Consider the following 18,430-nt stretch of genomic DNA (forward strand, 5'->3'; position numbering starts at 1 on the left):
TCATTTTATATCAACGCACAATTTAGGAAAGGCATCTTTTATGATCTCTGTTATCAACAACTCTGGGAAGCGGGTCCCCTATGTTCTGGGAATAAGGTGTAATACAGTGACCTAAAACAAAGGTTATTGAGAATAAACTCACACCACTGAATTCCAGGGCTTATTTGATACATGGCTCTTCAGGGAACAGTCTATTATCTAATGCAACTTTATCAGAGGTATGTGGACTTCCTTCTTAAAGTTTAAAAAAAATCAGCATCATCCTCTAAATGTAAGTATTTATTATCTGCCCACTGAGTGCCTGTGTGTCGGTGCTGAGGATAGATAGATAGATAGATAGATAGATAGATAGATTGATGCCACTCTCTTGGAGCTGATACTATGGTGGGAACAATAAGCAATAAATGAATAAACAAATTCAAAATTGTGATAAAGGAGATGAAGGTATGAGCAGGTACAGTGACACAGAATAACAGTGGGGCCTTCTTAGATAAGATGAACAGGAAAGACTTCTTTAAGGAGGCAACACTCAGGCCCAAAAGACTGAAAAGGAGCTAGTGCTGGGAACAGGTAGAGATGGATAAAGGGACAATCCCAGACAGAAGATTCTGAGAAGGGCAGGTTTGAAGAAATGAAAGGTGGCTGCCATGGGTAAGAAGAGGAATGGCATAAGTTGAGGTCTGAGGCAGGACCAGACAAGTCCTCATAAGTCCAGATGTACTACATGAAATCTGTTTGTTACTGATCTATGAGTAACATTATAGTAATTAAAAAAATTTTTTTTCTAACATGTATTTATTTTTGAGACAGAGAGAGAGCATGAACAGGGGAGGGTCAGAGAAAGAGGGAGACACAGAATCTGAAACAGGCTCCAGGCTCTGAGCTGTCAGCACAGAGCCCGACGTGGGGCTCGAACCTACGGACCGCGAGATCATGACCTGAACCAAAGTCGGACGCTTAACTGACTGAGCCACCCAGGCGCCCCAACATTATAGTAATTATTAATAAAATACTCATAATCAAAAGAATAGCTAATACTGAGGGAGCATTTACTACACGCTGGACCTGAGTAAAGTCCTTTACATGCATTATTTGAAATGATCGTCCCAACAGGTCTGAAAGATAGGTACTACCCTGGTTCGACATTGGGGAAACGGAGAGCCATAACAAGGTAACTTCTCTAACATCACACAGTGAGTAAGTGGTAAAGCCGGTAGTTGAATCCTAGACTGTATGACTTGAATACTTCGCAAGATCCAGAGACATCCTCCTCTTGAATCTCATCCAAACCTAGAAGCATTTGAAGACAAGCAGAACGTGCCTTTGGAGTAGAACGTGGAGGGACCTGAGCTCCTTTTGAACTCATTCAGACTTACCATTGTATTTGGCAGATGCTGAAATAGAATCCAAAATCCTAACAGAACCAGTGGTCTGTGGGGAAAAGATCAGAAGCAACGTTTTTGACACAAGTCCAGAAAAAGGCCAGAACAAAGATGGAAGAAGGTGACAGACTTGCTCAAGTAAAAGGAGGAAGCTGCTACATTTGGCTTTTATCAGTTGATATGTTTATGTTTCTTGGATAGAACAGATAGACAAATGCCAAAGGGAAATGGAAAGAGCTGGATAATGTAGAGCTTGCTTCACAGGAAACATCTCTCCTTAATGGTTATGATTTTTATGTTGTTCTCATTTCTTAACGCCACAAGTCCAATGAAGTCTTGGGAATGAAACAATAAACCTGGTATGACATTAGGATTCTGGGCTTAACGAGGATGAAAAGGCTGTGTTTCTTTTAGGGACACTCCTAGAACCCATGAGTATAGCCTCATTTGAGATACACTCAGCCTCAGCCTGTGGTACCTCTTTCTGTCCCCTCCTCAGAGTCAAAACCCTGAGAGCCATCCTGAATTCTTCTTTCTCTCATCCTACTCACTCAGTCTCCTCGCTTTGCTGGTTCTGTGTTCTTAAATTTTATATTAGTGTTTATTTCTTTTTGAGAGAGAGAGACACAGAATCCGAAGCAGGGTCCAGGCTCTGAGCTGTTAACACAGAGTCCAATGCAGGAAACTCACGGACCATGAGATCATGAACTGAGCTGAAGTCAGATGCTCAACTGGCTGAGCCACCCATGTGCCCCTGTATTCCTAGTAATGGTAATAGCTATGTTCCCTTCTCCATTAACCTGCTGTTGCCTTTGTCCAGGCTACCATCATTGCTTGCCCAGGGTAAAGGTAATGTCTCCCATCAGCTGCACCTGCCTCCAGCCTTGTCTCAGGACATCCAGACTCTATTCTGCGCAAGAGTAATCTTCTTAGAATACAAATTTGACTATGCTGCCTCTGCTTCCCCACTTACCACCATTCAATGGCTCTCCACTGCCTACCAGATAAAGTGTAACTTCTTAAGCATGGCACGCAAGACCTATGTCCTTGCCTCTCCAGCTTCTCTCTGTCTATAGTGAACAATGAATTACTTACAATCATACCTCCTAACAAAAAATCTTGGCCATTCTTTGCCTATAAGCTCTCATCCATGCTGCTGTCATTTCCTAGAGGGCTTTCCCCATCTTTGTCTTTTAGACTCCATTCAAGTGTCTTTTCTTCTTCATGAAGCCTTCTTATATCACTTTGTAATTTTGTGGTAGACAGAATAATGCCCCCCCCAAGGATGCCCATGTACTAATCTCCTGCCATATAAATACTTTACATGGTAAAAAGAAATTCACAGATGCAATTAAATTGAAGACCCTGAGTTGAGATTATCCTGGATTATTTGAGTGGGCCCAATGCATTCACAATGGTCCTTATAAGAGGGAGGCAGATAGGTCAGAGTCAGAGAAGGAGATGTGGTGACAAAAACAGACAGGGTAGGGGAGAGATGGATCTAAAGATGGCTGGGGTGCCTGGGTGGCTCAGTTGGTTGAGCATCTGATTCTTGATTTTGGCTTAGGTCATGATCCCAGGGTTGTGGGATCAAGGCCCACATCAGGCTCCACACTAAGTGTGGAGCCTGCTTAAGATTCTCTCTCTCTCTCTCTCTCTCTCTCTCTCTCTCTCTCTCCCTCCCTCCTATCATGCACTCTCAACTCTCTCTCTCAAAAAAAAAAAATAAATAAAGATAGCTTAACCAGGCTACTTGTTTTGAAGATGGAAGAAGGGGCCACAAGCTAAGGAGTGCAAGCAGCCTCTAGAAATTGGAAAAAGGAAAAAGATTATCCCCTAGGGCCTCCAGAAGGAATGCAGCCAGGCGGACACCTTGATTTTAGGATGTCTCACCTCCAGAACTGTAAGATAAATTTGTGTTTTTCAAGTCACTGAGTTTGTGGCAATTTGTAGTAACTGTGATGATACTAAACCCATACACATTCCTGTCTCTCCTTCCCTCTATCACAGGGGAATATTGATCCCTCTGTCTTCAAACTTCTACTAGACCCTCTACACTTCATAATTCACATACTTTCCTCTCTTAATCAAAATGTAAGCTCTTGAGGGCAGGAACTGTGTCTCATGCATATTTATGCATGAACACAGAGCTAGAACATAGATAGCCATTCATTCACTCATTCATTCACTTGTTTGCTCATTCACTCATTCAAATATGTTTTTTATTGAGTGTTTAATATGCACCAGACATTGCTATACTTAGTAATTGCATTAAAGAGCATAAGCAGAGGCTTTCTGTCTTCTTTTTTTTTTTTGAGGCTTTCTGTCTTCAAGAAGCTTACAATTTGATGGAAGAGGTGAACATTAATTCAATAATCTCCAAAATAACAGGAGTTGACTGAAAGATGTGTAGAAGTGGATGACATACCCGTCAGAGTGGGCAGAGGGAATGGAATATGTAAAGCCTCCATGGGAGGGTGGAGCAGGGTATATTGGAGAACCAAACTGGATGAAGCAGTTCAATCAGGGGCATTTTGGAAGACATGATCTGGAGAGGTGGGCAAGGGTTCGATGCTTCAGTGCCTTATGGGATCCTGCTCAGGATACTGACATTTAACCTAGCAACAATGAGAATTTATTAGAACATTTTAAGCAGGAGAGATGGATAAGCAGACTTGAATTTAGAAATGGTCACTCTCATCACTACATGGAGAAGGGCTTGAAGGAAATGTATGTGGGAAGGAGAGTAAAGAACAGTAAGACCTCTTATGGGAAGTTGCAATAGTCCAAGGGAGAGAGAGGGTTACGAGTGAAGATGGAGAGAAGTATACAAATTGAGAGATATTGTGGAGGCAACACTGACAGGATTTAGATCTGAGTTGGGTGTTGGTGGGTGAGGGAGGTGTCAAGGGTGACTTTATTGAATGAGAGAATACAGCATTTTCCTATAGTTTGGTAGCAGAAATCATTTTGCTAGAATTAAGATGCTACAGCCTCCATGTAAAGAACACTGGATCAGTCCAGATCAGTTTAGGATCTCATATTTCCATTCAGGCCCCTTACGTATTAGGCTGTGTGCACTTGATAGATCACATAGCTTTTCTGCTTCCACAAATAACAGATAAATTGATCTTCAAAAGAAGTAATGAAATTAAATTAGATATTTAACTCAATATAATATGTTTCTGTTGAAATATGTTCTATTTTGCCCATACCATGGTCTTATGAAATCTGGAAAATCCAAAAGGAAGATGTGATATATTTCTTTCCCTTTGAGGATAACCAACTTAGCTTGGAGAAGACAACACTAGCACACATGAATATTAGGATTACATAGCATAAAGCATAATTGCAGAGCAAATTATATGGTTCTGGCTAAATAAAAAACTGAACAACAGGAAGGTGAGAAATTGTTGTGACTATTGCCTTTTGGCTGCTATAGGAAGGAGAACTTGGCCTTGGTTGTATGTGGTTTAGAGTTTAAAAGACCATAAAGGGGGGGGGGGTGAAGAAAAACAGTGTGAATAAAAAGAACATAAGCCATTAAGGAGTATTAGTCGGTAAAGTGTCTCATTTCATTGAAATGTGAAAACCCAAACTGGTGGATAGTGGAAATAAATCTAGACAGGTAAGCCTAGGGCCAAATCAGAAAGTGGGGTGTGGCAGAGAAGTTTTTTTTTTTTTTAAACTTTTTTTTTTCAACGTTTATTTATTTTTGGGACAGAGAGAGACAGAGCATGAACGGGCGAGGGGCAGAGAGAGAGGGAGACACAGATTCGGAAACAGGCTCCAGGCTCTGAGCCATCTGCCCAGAGCCCGACGCGGGGCTCGAACTCATGGACCGCGAGATCGTGACCTGGCTGAAGTCGGACGCTTAACCGACTGCGCCACCCAGGCGCCCCGAAGAAGTTTGATCTTGTATAGTAGGATATTGGGGAGCCATGTAAGTTTCTGAGAAGGAGAAAGAAGAGATAGGTAAAGATAGGTAAAGAATGTGCTGGAGATTTCAGATGGAAAAACAACTGGAAGCAAGGAAATCAAAAAGAAATCTGAGTTGTGTGGAGGAGAGATTGAGAGATGCTTCAGTATGACTCTCCTAGAATTTGGTAGTTTTGCCTATAAAGAAAGTGGAGAGAGAAGAGTGTGGAAGGAGTATAAGGTTTTCCATTGAAGAGCCTGGGAAAATGACAGTTTTGCTGCCAGAAATGGGTTATGAGGAAAGGGAGACAATAGGTAGCCCTGTTTTGAAGAGGCCAAGTTCAGATGAGATTGTGATAATCAAGTGAGCATATTCTATAAGTGAGATAAGAAAATTGGACTCACGAATTAAGCAACACAGTAATAAAATGATAGTTGGGTACTCAATAGATTGCAAAAATGGTTATAATTCTTTGTAGCTACTCCCATCATCAAGAGATGGGGTCTCTTTTTCCAACCCTTGAATCTGTGATGACCTCATGACTTGCTTTCAGCAACAGAATGTGATGAAAGTAACTTTCTAGGTATATCAAGCCTAAGCTTAAAAGGGCTTGCAGCTTTCATGCTCACTCCACAGAACCTCGAGATTGCCATGAGAACAAGCTAGCCTCATAAGTGATGAGAGATAAGTTGCCCAGTCATTCACATTTTCCCAGCTGGCAGTTGGCTAACCCCTAAAAAGACAGCCACCTTAGTAACCAGAAAATGACCATAAATGCATCATGACTGAGCCCAGTCAGGACCAGCGGACATACTACCCAGGTGAGCTCAGGCCAAATTGTTGACCCACAGAATCTTGAGCTATGTAAATAGTGTGGTTTCAACCATTAAGTTTTGGGGTATTTTGTTATGCAACAAAAGCTAACTGACGGAGAAACTCTGAGAGAGAGAGAGAGACAGAGAGACAGAGACAGAGAGACAGAGAAGCAGAGGGCAGTGCTAAGTAAATCACATAAATTCAAGGTAGAATTAACCTAACTAGCAGATTTTACAAGATTTTATTAAAGCAGTAATTCAATTACCTCATCATGTATCAAAAGCAAACAAAGTGTTAATGCCTCAAATACCCTGATTTTCACAAAAGGTGCATGCATATTAGGATCAGGAGACAAGGTGAGAAAAAAAAATTAATTGAGGGTCTTGAAAGGAGAGAATGATTCATAAGAAGTGGGTTGACACTTCTACCATTTAGAGTGAACAAAGGCAAGAGGAACAAGTTAATATCAAATTTATCATGTCAGATGTCATCAGTAATACCCAAAGCATCAGCCAGGAGTAATCCTCCATTTGCCAGGCAGGAACCCAGTCAGGTCGTGGAGACTTCCTCTTTCCTGGACGAATGCTTGCTAAATATTCAATGTGTTCCAAATATGGTTTGAGCTCTGTGGGTCTGTGTAGTTCTTCATGAGAACCTCTTCCTGCCTTCTTAGGTGGGAATTACAAATTAGAATTTACAAATTAGAATTTGCTCCACCGAGACTTTTGACCCTTTATTAAGTACAGGAATTTAATGACTTTCTTATTCTTCAGATCCTTTCCACTTCTTCCTGCTTTCTAGATGATAATGGTAGTTTGTCAGATGATGAAAAACTTGAAGCTGATTTGAATCTTATTTTGACCTAATTTATTTTGGCATATGCAAGAAACATCACTGAAGAGCTCATTAAAATGTACCTTCTGTGCTTCTGGTGCTATGTTCATTGGTAAGTTCTTGGCTGTTCTTAAGGTTTAGGGGGAAAACAGGGACCTGTTAAGACCTTAAGGAAGAAAAATAAAATAATAAAAAGGGATCCTTCTAAGTGGACATACCAATTTGATAGAATGGAGCTACTAGAATAAAAAACACAACTTATGGAAAATGAAAACTATCCTTGTAAAGTTAGCACTGAGGAATTATCCAGGAAGTTAGTCCTTACCTTAGGAGACAGAAAACAAGAGGGCTCTGATCATGTATCACAGCCTCAGATAATTTCTGAAGATGTACTCTGAGACAGCTAAAGAAGGCATTCTTAGCTTGGAGAGTGTTGACCCCATGTAGGGAGAAACTTTCAAAGAAAGGCCCAGGTCTTTAAGCAGTCCTTCTTTAACACCCAGCTGGGCTGCCCCTGTGAGACAGCAAAGGAGAGCACACTGTGCAGGCTATTCTAGGGTCTAGGGGTGGACTCTTGAGTCCGGAGTCATGAGTTCGAGCCCCATGTTGGATGCACAGATTACTAGAGCCTAGGAGTGGACATGGCTCCATTGGAGCCCAGTTGTGTTCTAATTGTGCTAGAAGAGTTAATATAATAATTAGATATAGCTCTGATATTTTTTCTCTTTTAACATATTGTCTCTAATATTTTCATTATTAGATGGTAGTATTGTTTGTGGACTAGTGGGATAATGAGAAGGAGGGATGTTATATCTTTAAGGTACATTTGGACACTTAACTCATAGAATTCACTAAGATATAATTTCAATTTTGAGTGAATAAGAATAAAATTGTTCTTATATTTAAATCAGAGGGTATTTAAAAAAAAAGATATTAGGAGTAGAATGCTTTAAAAGCCCGTTCTAAACCTAATGTAAAATTGGTTTGGAAAATTCCATAATAGCCTAACAGGTTTGTGTGTTTTTTAAAAAAATAGATGTACAATTGTTTGGAAGCTGATGTTCCATGGCTCATAAATTCTATTTGCTTGTATATTATTTATTTCACTTTCATCCTTAATACCATCATATTTAGGCAATGGTAATAATTTAAACCTAAATAACCTCAACAAGTCCCCACAATGCAGAGCAATGACATTACACAGGCCATTTACTATCCTGGAGCCCTTACCTTTCTTTTATGAGGCTTTTAGGGACTGTCAACTAAAGAGATGTTCTATAGTAGAAATCATGTTGAATTTGGGGAGAGAAGACCTGAGTTTGATTCTTCACATCACCACTTACCAGTACTAAATCCCTAGTCAATGGAAAATGACTGTGGTCATTTTGTGGTCTTTTTTTGAGAAAGGGAGATTTTTAAAAAATGTTTATTTATGTATTTTGAGATAGAGAGAGTGAGCAAGCACCCAAGCAGGGCAGAGGTAGAGAGAGAGAGAGGGAGACAGAGAATCTCAAGAAGGCTCTGTGCTGAGCCAATGCCAGGCTGGAACCCATGAATCGTGAGATCATGACCTGAGCCAAAACCAAGAGTCTGATGCTTAACCTACTGAGTCACCCAGGCTCCCCATGAAAATGAACTTTCTAAGCTACAGTTTACTTTAATTGATGGAAAACTCAATATACAATTAATCTACTTGTTTCCTTGGTATTGTTAGTATCACATGGAATGACACATCACAGTCAAGTATTCAGTACCATGAACCTGCCATTGTCAAACTTTCTATGGGAAGATGGAAGGTTGGTACCAGTTGGTCATCAAGCCTTGAATCAATTTCAGTTCTTCAAATAGGATAATTCTAGATTTTTAGGAAATCCTAGAGAGAAAATCTGAAAATTCACAGAGATAAAAAAATAGTTATTTACAGTTCTAAAGCTTTGCTGTAGGTTTCTCTTGATAAATTTAAGTTTTAAAAATATGGGTTTGAAAGAATGACCTGATGTATATTTCTCTATTGCTTTTAGCATGATCCAACATTTTCTATTATTTGTTTATTGCCCTCCTCCCCCATCTCCAAACCTCTGAATAATACATAACACTCCTGCATTTCCAGTAACTGGGAAATTTCCTTGTACTTAGTAGAATCTTAATGAACATGTGTTGAATGACTAAATAGATGAATGATTGAAATGATAAGATCTACATGCTGAAATTAAATTAAACATCACTTCTACAATTTTCAAAGTGGGTTTCTATTTATAGCAACTAAACTATAATTTCATGATTATGTCATGATATTATAGATAATTTGAGAGTAATTTTGTGAAATTTCATTTTGTTTAACAAGCAATAATAACAATTATGATTTAGTTAATATAGTACTATATGCCACATACTTATAAATACTATTGAGAACCTTACAACAGCCCCTCATTCTCCCATGGGGAGAATTCTTTCCTCACTTCACAGATAAGAAAACTGAGGTTCAAGAAATATAAACCACTGGACCAACAGTCTCACAGCTAGTGGGGAAAGGGAACCAGAATTTGAATCCAAAGTTTGGATAGATCCAAAGTATACATTCCACAGTGATAGTTTCTCCCCAAAAAAGGATTAATTAAAGGTAAAAACTAAATGTGATATAATGTTTGCCTGATAATGTTTTTATTGCATCCTTGTTCTGGATAAATACCTTACCTTGTGCTGCATAAATTACATCTTAAATTCTAATCTGACAGTCATTTCCTCTTAGTGTTTAAAGACGTTATTACACTATATTTTGGTATTACTGCTGCTCTGAGAAGTCTACTTTTAACCTAAACATTATTTAATTAAAAAAAATTTTAAGCTTATTTATTTTGAAAGAGAGAGAGAGGGAGAGCAGAGGAGGGGCAGAGAAATAGAGAGAGAGAGAGAAAATCCCAAGCAGGCTTGGCACTGTTAGCACAGAGCCTGATGTGGGGCTCAAGCCCACGAACCATGAGTTTATGCCCTGAGCCGAAGTTGGACGTATAACTGACTGAGCCACCCCGGTGCCCCTAAACATCATTTATAATAAACTCCCCAGGTGATTCTGATGTAGATGGTCCATGGTCCATGCTAGGTTGAAAAAGATCCTGGAGGTAAAAGAGACTCACAGTTTCTATAGAATCTGTTTTCCCAGCAGCTTAGGGCTCTTATGGTGGGGAGAGAGGTGGTGGCAGGGAGGTGACCCTTGATACCATCCACGAGGAGGGCTGAGGTCATCCTCACTGAAGAGGCAAAGCAAAGAAGATCTGGGGAGCTCAAACAACTGGTCAGTGAGCATCAAAACCAGGGCTGGAAGCCCAATCTTTTAACTTGTTCTACAGCTGACTTTCTAATACTTAACTGTGCAGGTCGGATCAGCTAGAGATCATCTAAATGTAGATTCTGACACTAAGTCTGGGCTGGAACCCAATATTCTGCACTCCAAGAAGCTCCCAGACGCTGCTGATGTGAGGTGGAGAGCACAGAGCTGGGTGCGTGGTAAGTGCTACATACATGTCAGTTATAGGATCTCTTGGCATATTGTCCTGTTGTGTGCGACCCTCATTCAATATCCCTACACTTCTGAAAGGACTCCAGGTCCTTCAGGATTTTATGGGCTCCAATTCTTCCTCCTTTTAACACCTTCAAAGAGTTGTTCTGAAGAGTGAATGAATTAATATGCATAAAGCACTTGGCGCTGTGCCTGTCACACAATTAGTACCCAGGATGGCTTAGCTTTTAGTCCTTACTACAAGGGTAATTAAATCACTTTTGAGGGATTTTTAAATGGACTCTTCCCCCATTAGACTGCAAATGTTAGGAGAGTAGGGACTACATCTGTTTTAGTTACCTCTGTATCTCCAGTTTTTATTTAAAAAAAAATTTTTTTTTTACCATTTTAATTTATTTTTGAGAGAGAGAGAGCACAAGTCGGGGAGGGACAGAGAGAGAGAGAGGAAGACACAGAATCCAAAGCAGGCTGCAGGCTCCAGGCTCTGAGCTGTCAGCACAGAGCTCGACGTGGGGCTCCAACCCACAAACTGTGAGATCATGACCTGAGCTGAAGTTGGACGCTCAACGGACTAGCCACCCAGGCGCCCCTGTATCTCCAATTTTTAAAAAAGATTTTATTTAAGTAATGCTACACACAACATGGGGCTCAAACCCATGACCATGATCAAGAGGTACATGCTATATACCAACTGAGCCAGCCAGGCGTCCCTCTGTATCCCAAATTTTACCACTGAGCCAGGCACATCATCGCTGCTCAATAAATAGAGTAGATGGCACAAATGAACGGCTGGATGAACAAGTAAATGAGTGAATGAGTTATCCTTGTCTTCCACAGAAAAAAGCTGAGAAACACTCTGCTGGAGGACAGAGGAGGAAAAATTATCCTGGGGAACTGGTCTGGGAGAGGTTTGGAGAAAGTGTTTCCCAAATTCCTTGGAGGATGAGGACTTTATGAATACCAGTCTTGGGGTGAAAAGGTAAGCTGAGGGAAAGGAATCTGGGGAAGGATTGCCAGCAGATAATGGTCTTGGAAAAAAATATGAGCGAACTGAGGTTTCTGATCAGATTGTCAGGAGGTGCTTAGAAGTAAATAAAATATGAGAAATGAGAAACTTTTGAATTTCCTGCATCAGGTGCTAACATGGAATCCAGCGCAGGCATTGAGAGCCTTTCCCTGAGCATTTGTCAATTCTCTCAAGGAGCTTCTGGGATCACATAGAGAGAGGGGAGGATTAAGGTCACACAACTATTAGAACACGATGGACCGATGTCAGAGGTCATGTCGACCCACTCTCTCACTCAACACAGCAAATGGGTTATGCCTGGATGGAAGAGAATGAGAAGGTTCCAAGGGAGTAGAAAGAAAAATTCAGGGTCATTTCTTAAGATGAACTGATCATAGGGAATTGCTTTACCCATATTGCATTTGGTTTTATTACAGTTATTCCTCAGCGATGATACTGTCTCTGCAATTTATAATATGGATATAAATCTCCCTTTGAGATGGAATTGCCCATCAAAGCATTTCCAGACTACTTTAGACACATCCCATAACTGCAGTCATTTTCCTAGTAGGCTGAGGAAACATTTCCCCTAACCTCTTGCACTCATCAGGGCATGGAGTGAATGAAAACTGATAGCAGAATGGCCTTTGCCTGCACAAGAAAGGAATTAATGATAGTGACAATAGTGATAGCAGATAGGCACAATAGCATCTAGGCCTGCAAGGTCTCACACGGCTTTCCTATATTGTCTATGACAGCAATCCTCTCCACAATTCTAGGGAGAACAAGCATTATTTCCATCTTACAGATGAAGAGACTGAGGCTCAGAGCAGACAAATGAATGGTCTAAAGCCATGCATGAACGTAAGTGGCAGAGCTAGGATTTGGACCTTTCATTCCAAGTCAGTTCTCCAAGACAGTGCAAGATAGTGCAGGCAGGAGACCTTTCTTGATGGGCATTCTGCCAGAATAATATGCTTACAAAGCCTTTTACCTTGGCAAATGTGCCAAGGGTCTCAATACTTACTGACACCTTAAAAAAAATTTTTTTTAATGTTTATTTCTTTTTGAGAGAGAGAGACAGAGAGAGACAGAGAACGAGCGGGAGAGGGGCAGAGAGAGAGGGAGATACAGAATCCAAAGCAGGCTCCAGGCTCCTAGCTGTCAGCACAGAGCCTGACACGGGGCTCAAACCCACGAACTGTGAGATCATGACCTGAGCTGAAGTCAGACGCTTAACCAACTGAGGCACCCAGGCACCCCTTACTGATACCTTTTAACAAGGATATGGGCACAGGTACAATATGAGCCCTCCTTCTGGAAAAGCCACGCATCTATTCAAGCTCAGAAGCATGTATGATGAGTGCTATGGGAAATTACGACCCACCCTTCGTGTGTTCTCAATGTCTTTCACTCTTCTAAGATCCATCAAGGAGCTCCATTACTCTGGAGCTTCTAATGAAGCTAGAAACATGGTTAAACTCACCCCAAAGATTCTTGGGTGTACTCAATTAAAACAACTAGGGACCTAACTCAGGCACCTAGACATCTGGCAACAACCCAAAACATGTACATTTCTGGTATGTGCCAGATCCATAAACTGGCCTTTCCCCATTTGAAATGATTTTTCAGGTCATTTGTCTGGAAGGACATTAAGCTCTGCTTTTGTCTTCCTTCTGTGCCAAATTCACCAGCAGGTCTTGAGAAACTCAACTCACCTCTTAGGGCTTCAATTTTCAGACTTAAAGAAATTAAGCTTTGATATTTTACAGTCATCAAAAAGAGGTCAGACAGTTTGGGGGTGTCATATTTTCCTGATGGGATGCCAATTCATACAGTAGGTCCATCTGACTTCAAAAGCTAGACTTGCTAGACTGATCGCTAGGGCTTTCTGATACTTTTGTAATGTATCACCCTATATTCCATGAACTACCGAGGAAATTCTAAGAGTGTAAATGGACTGTCCCAAACTCCTTAGCTAATAAATATTGAGGCAGAAGTCAAATCTAGGCTTTCCATCCACTACTACATCGCATTTATTTCCAAAATAGCCTCAAAAAGGTGTGCTTTAAATATACTTCCCCCCCTTTTTAAATTAAATACTATAATTCTATAGAAAAACACTGGAATTTTAGTCAGCGTATGCGAGCATGAATCCCAGTTCTATTCATCATTAATTGCAAGAATTTAGATATATGGCCATTCTAAACGTCCATTCTTTTCCATCTGTTAAAAGTTTGTAATATTTTAGTACTGCCTCGTTTGTTGATTGCTGGGATGAAATGAGACAATGTAAGCCAAGTGAATGTGGTGAAGTGCTATACAGAAGTATGAGATAATAATAGTAAAAAAGACTTAGAGATATCTTGCTTGTATTTGTTGGGCAAGTTATACAGAATGTTTGGGGAAAACAATGCAATAATCTTGGGGTGAACCATGCAGCAATGCATCTGAAAGTAAGAAAAGTAGAAATGAAATGGGAAGTTTGGGTCAAAGCAGATGATGATCACTGACGCTTCTTGCTTAGTGGTTCTAAACCCGGGGTTACTGGGCATTGTCTGCAGACCATTTTGGTTGTGACAACTTGGTGGGGGGTAGTTGTTACTGATATCTAGTGGGTAGAGGCTAGGCGTGGTGGGAAACATTCTGTAATGCATAAAACAGCCGCTACATCACTTAATTATCTGGGACAACATGTTAATAGTGTTCAGATTGAAAAATCCTGGCTTATTAGATCCTCTAGGTACCCTCTCAGTTTATGCATCATCTTCTTTATTTTCTTGCCCTGTCGAATCTTCTTCCCTTTCTTTCTACCCCAACACTGGGCAAGAATAAGCACAGCCTATCAAATCTGAGAATCCCTAGAAGCAATAAATAATGCTTATAAGACACATGCTTTGCATGAACTCTTTCAGCTACCCTCTTCAAACCATCCATTTCAGCCAGACAGTAATCACATAAGTAAATACATGGATTCATTCTTATTCCTTCTCTGAGCATGAACAGATAAGACCAAAAGCACATATTTCCTGCGAATGTCTTACTAAAACAGTTCAATTATGCTTTTAAGAAGACACATCCGGGGCCATGAAATAGAAACTAGGTGTAGGTGAGAAAATGGAAAATAAAAGGCATTTAGTTCTGGGAGTGCAAATATGACCTGTTAATCACTGTATCTCTCATGCCTAGCATGGTGTCTGGCTCATGGCAGGCATCCTTAAATATATGATGAATGAAGGAAAGCCTGGTGAAGTTAATATTTCAATCTTTCTCTCATATCTTCCCCCAAGTAAATTTTTTTTAATTTTTCAGTTAAAAAAATTTGTTTTAAGTCTTGACCATTCAATTCACAAGAAAGCAATTTGAATGCCATAGGTCTTGAAAAATTGTATCCATTTTTCTCCCTTATGGAGATCCAAAACCAGATAAAGATATATGGGTTCATCACTGAGAGGCAGATAACAATATTGTGACTTAAAAGTCCTTGCAATAATAATTCGTATTGGACACATTCTTTTTTTCAAAAAAAAAATTTAACATTTATTTATTTATTTTTGAGAGACAAGAGAGAGAGTGGGGGAGGGACAGAAAAATACCAAGACACAGAATTTGAAGCAGGATCCAGGGTCTGAGCTGTCAGCACAGAGCCCGACACAGGGATCACATCCATGAACCCTGAGATCATGACCTCAGCCAAAGTTGGATGCTTCACCAACCGAGGCACTCAGGTGCCTCTGGACACAAACATTCTTAAGGCCGTGTTATACCAAAAATAAAATGCACCTGAAATATTTGTCACATCTTTGCCAGAAAGTCTACACTGAGACAATGTGTCATAACTTGGTGGGAGGTTTTGAAGATTCCGTAAGCAGGGCTAAAGAGGTCACGTGGAGACTATCAGTAGAAGCCTTTTGTGTCCAACACATCAGTCCCCAAAGGACCATAATGTCAGTGATTATCCAGTTATATTGGCCAGCCCAAAGCTCCACAGTGAACTGACTGCCCTGTGTTGGAAATAAGCTTTCCAGAAACTAGTGGAATGTGTTTCAAGTTGCCCCAGAACGATTTTCCATTAGTATTTCTGGCTGGAATCTGTGTTAAAAAATGACCACTGTAAAACATATTAATTATGCAGATCCATTAGTCGGCAGAGTAGAAAGACCGAGGTGTTTCCATTTTCAACTCATCCCTAATCTTTAAACATTTAAAGAGACACCCACGACCAAAAACCTCTTCTAGAGGATTTAGCACTTCATGTACTCACATCAAGCTCAAAACCCTCACTGATTCCATTTTCTTACACAAGTAGGGAACAGGACCACCAGTTCTGTTTGTAGCACCAGCTTAGAATGTTTGATGACAAATTCAGGACTACTCCAACACTCATTACGTCCTACACCAGCTGCTTTCTCCTTTCTTAACAGATCATTTTTAAGCTCTTAATGATCAATGTGTTCAAGTAGACGTATCCACAGCCAAAGAAAAAAACAGAAGGAAACATAGGTAAGATCAGGTACAACCTCTACTGCTATTTTATTTTGGATTTGATCATCTCTGTGAAGAAAGCTGTATCTTGCAGATGGAGACTGAAATATGATACGCTTCATAAAACTGTCTTTAAGTTTAGTTTTAAGGAAGAGCCTGTATTTGATGAGCACTGTGGCTGAGCACAACATATTTCATTACAGTAAAAGTGCTCATTTGCTGTCTCTTAATATATTTAGAATCTTCATAAATACTGTTGGAAAAAGCAGATGGATTTAAATGTCTTTATCCTGACTGGCTCTAATGCCACACTTTCTGATTAAACCATCCAATTATTATTTTTTTAAGAGCAAGAAAAAGAAGTAATAGAGAATCAATAAGTTTCCAAGCTTGCCTCTGACAAAAATGACTATCATTCTGGAAACATTAGATTGTGTACTACACTCGGAATTCTTTTTAATTAACTGGGTGTCTACACCAGGGCGGGAGGTGGGGAGCTCAAAGGCTACTGCTTATTAGACACAGCAAGTCACACGAAGAAGTCAATATGTGTCAACACCTCAAACCTTAATTCTTAGTTTGCCCATTGTGTGGGGGGTGGTTTTTCTTTGTTCATTTTTTCAGATCCCTCTGGTTTTTGGTGAAATATAGCAAGGGTGTCCTGAGCTGGGTTCTAGCTTCTGGTAACATTTCCATCACTCATAATCTGTTCTCTCACTGGAGGGAATAAAATGCAGCATTTAACAGACTCACCTCATGACTAGTGTGCCCTGCCTCCAGTCTGAAAACTGGCAGTTGAGAAGAAATTTCAAACATATTGATTCTATGTCAGTCGCATTTTTCCCCCTCTAAGACTCAACCGAATTTTATTGGCTTAAATGGATTTCAAATGGGCAGCCCAGTGCTCAGGTGCAAAAGAATGCATTTGGGGACTCTGGATTTAAACTTTGTCACGCTTCTCAGCATGCTTATCGGCAGCTGTGTTCATTTTTTAATGACCCAGGTGGTACAGTCACTTTGCAATATTCTACCTGAACTGCCACCTCAGCCTGTTCCAGCTAGCCAGAAGTGAAAGAAAATCATGCTGGGGTGAGTACAAGGAAGAGGAGAATTCTACAAAGTTCTCCACAAATAAATCGATTCGGCTACAATTGCTTTTTACATTTGCATCAACGACAAACCAGACTTGAGATTTTGAGATTTGGAAGTTATCGTCCCATCTTTATTTTTACCCTATGTTCAAAAGATTGAAAGTCAAAGGGATGGGTTTCTTCTGATAAGTTAAAAAAGCTACCTTAATTTAGCCACTTCTGCATATATCTTTCCGTAGGCTGGCTCCCTTTCGTCAAGTCCACATCTTTGTAGATACACAAGTTGAGTGGAAATAAAACACACATTCTCCAGTTTTAAGCACATAATTAGCTTGGAGTCACAAAAGCACTGCCTGAGAAAAAGGAGGTTATGCAGTGTCGGAAGGTGGGGAGAACAGTAATGAAAATATGGTGTGTTCTTGTAAGCCCCAGCAAAGCATTCCAGTCTAGGAGTTGATTGAAGATGGTCTGGTTAAAGTGAAGCCTTGACAGAGGGTAGAGATGAAAAGCATGACTCTAGAATGAACCTACCTGGTTCTGAGTTCTGTCATCATCAATATCATCACCATCATCATCATCATCATCATCATCATCATCATCGTGTTGCCCCAAGCAAGTTACATACTTGCCCTAGGTCTGTTTTCTTATCTGAAGAATGGGGGGGGGGGGAGGGTTGTGTTATATCCCTCGTGGGATTGTTGTGAAGGTTAAATAAGCTATGTAAAATGCTTGGCACAGTTAAGCATACAGTAGGTACTTACTAAATGGAAACCACTATTAACATTCTTTATTTTGCTAAAAAGAATAAATTCTCTCATTGTGAAACAAAAATTCCCTGGATTACCTTCCCCAACATGACACGGTTTTTTTATTCCTTGGAATAGATTACAACAGTTTTTTGGCCATGGCATGCTGGAGTTTTCTGAAGGGATGCTTTTAAAGACCATGCACACTAACCCGAAGTCAAACTAAGGGTCCTGACCTATTGAAGATACAGATGCCCCATTGCCCTTCCTACATCAGTGAGTCCAAGCACGCTTGGAGGCTTAACACTTTTGTAAACTGGCAATCAAGAGGCAAAAACAGATGCTTTTATGCGCGGGGTGCTATCCACCTCACATCTTCATTAATCTGTATTACTGCACAGCTTCAGGTGATGATAAGCTCCATTTTTAGCTAACAACTCTGTACATAACCTGTTACAAAGCCATGAAAGGAGAAGGATAACAAAAGGCATTAGGGATGTTGGAGGAGAGGGTATGTGGGGAGGGAGAGGGATGTTCAGTGCTCTTGCGTTTGTTTAGCCATAAATGCCAACAGCCCAAGGATAAAAGTTTTGTTTGTTTTTCAATAAATGATCTGCAGAAGAACACTTGGTTC

The 18,430-nt window shown here is 40.3% G+C and overlaps 1 protein-coding gene across 2 annotated transcripts in view; it reads right to left on the bottom strand.

The window, feature by feature from the left end:
• SYNPR (synaptoporin) overlaps positions 1 to 18,430 on the bottom strand; it is a 312,280-nt gene that overhangs the window by 134,472 nt on the left and 159,378 nt on the right. The gene's annotated exons all lie outside the window — the stretch shown is intronic.

The sequence above is a fragment of the Acinonyx jubatus genome, chromosome A2, assembly GCF_027475565.1.
Source record: "Acinonyx jubatus isolate Ajub_Pintada_27869175 chromosome A2, VMU_Ajub_asm_v1.0, whole genome shotgun sequence".
In the NCBI taxonomy this organism is placed as follows: Eukaryota; Metazoa; Chordata; class Mammalia; order Carnivora; family Felidae; genus Acinonyx; species Acinonyx jubatus.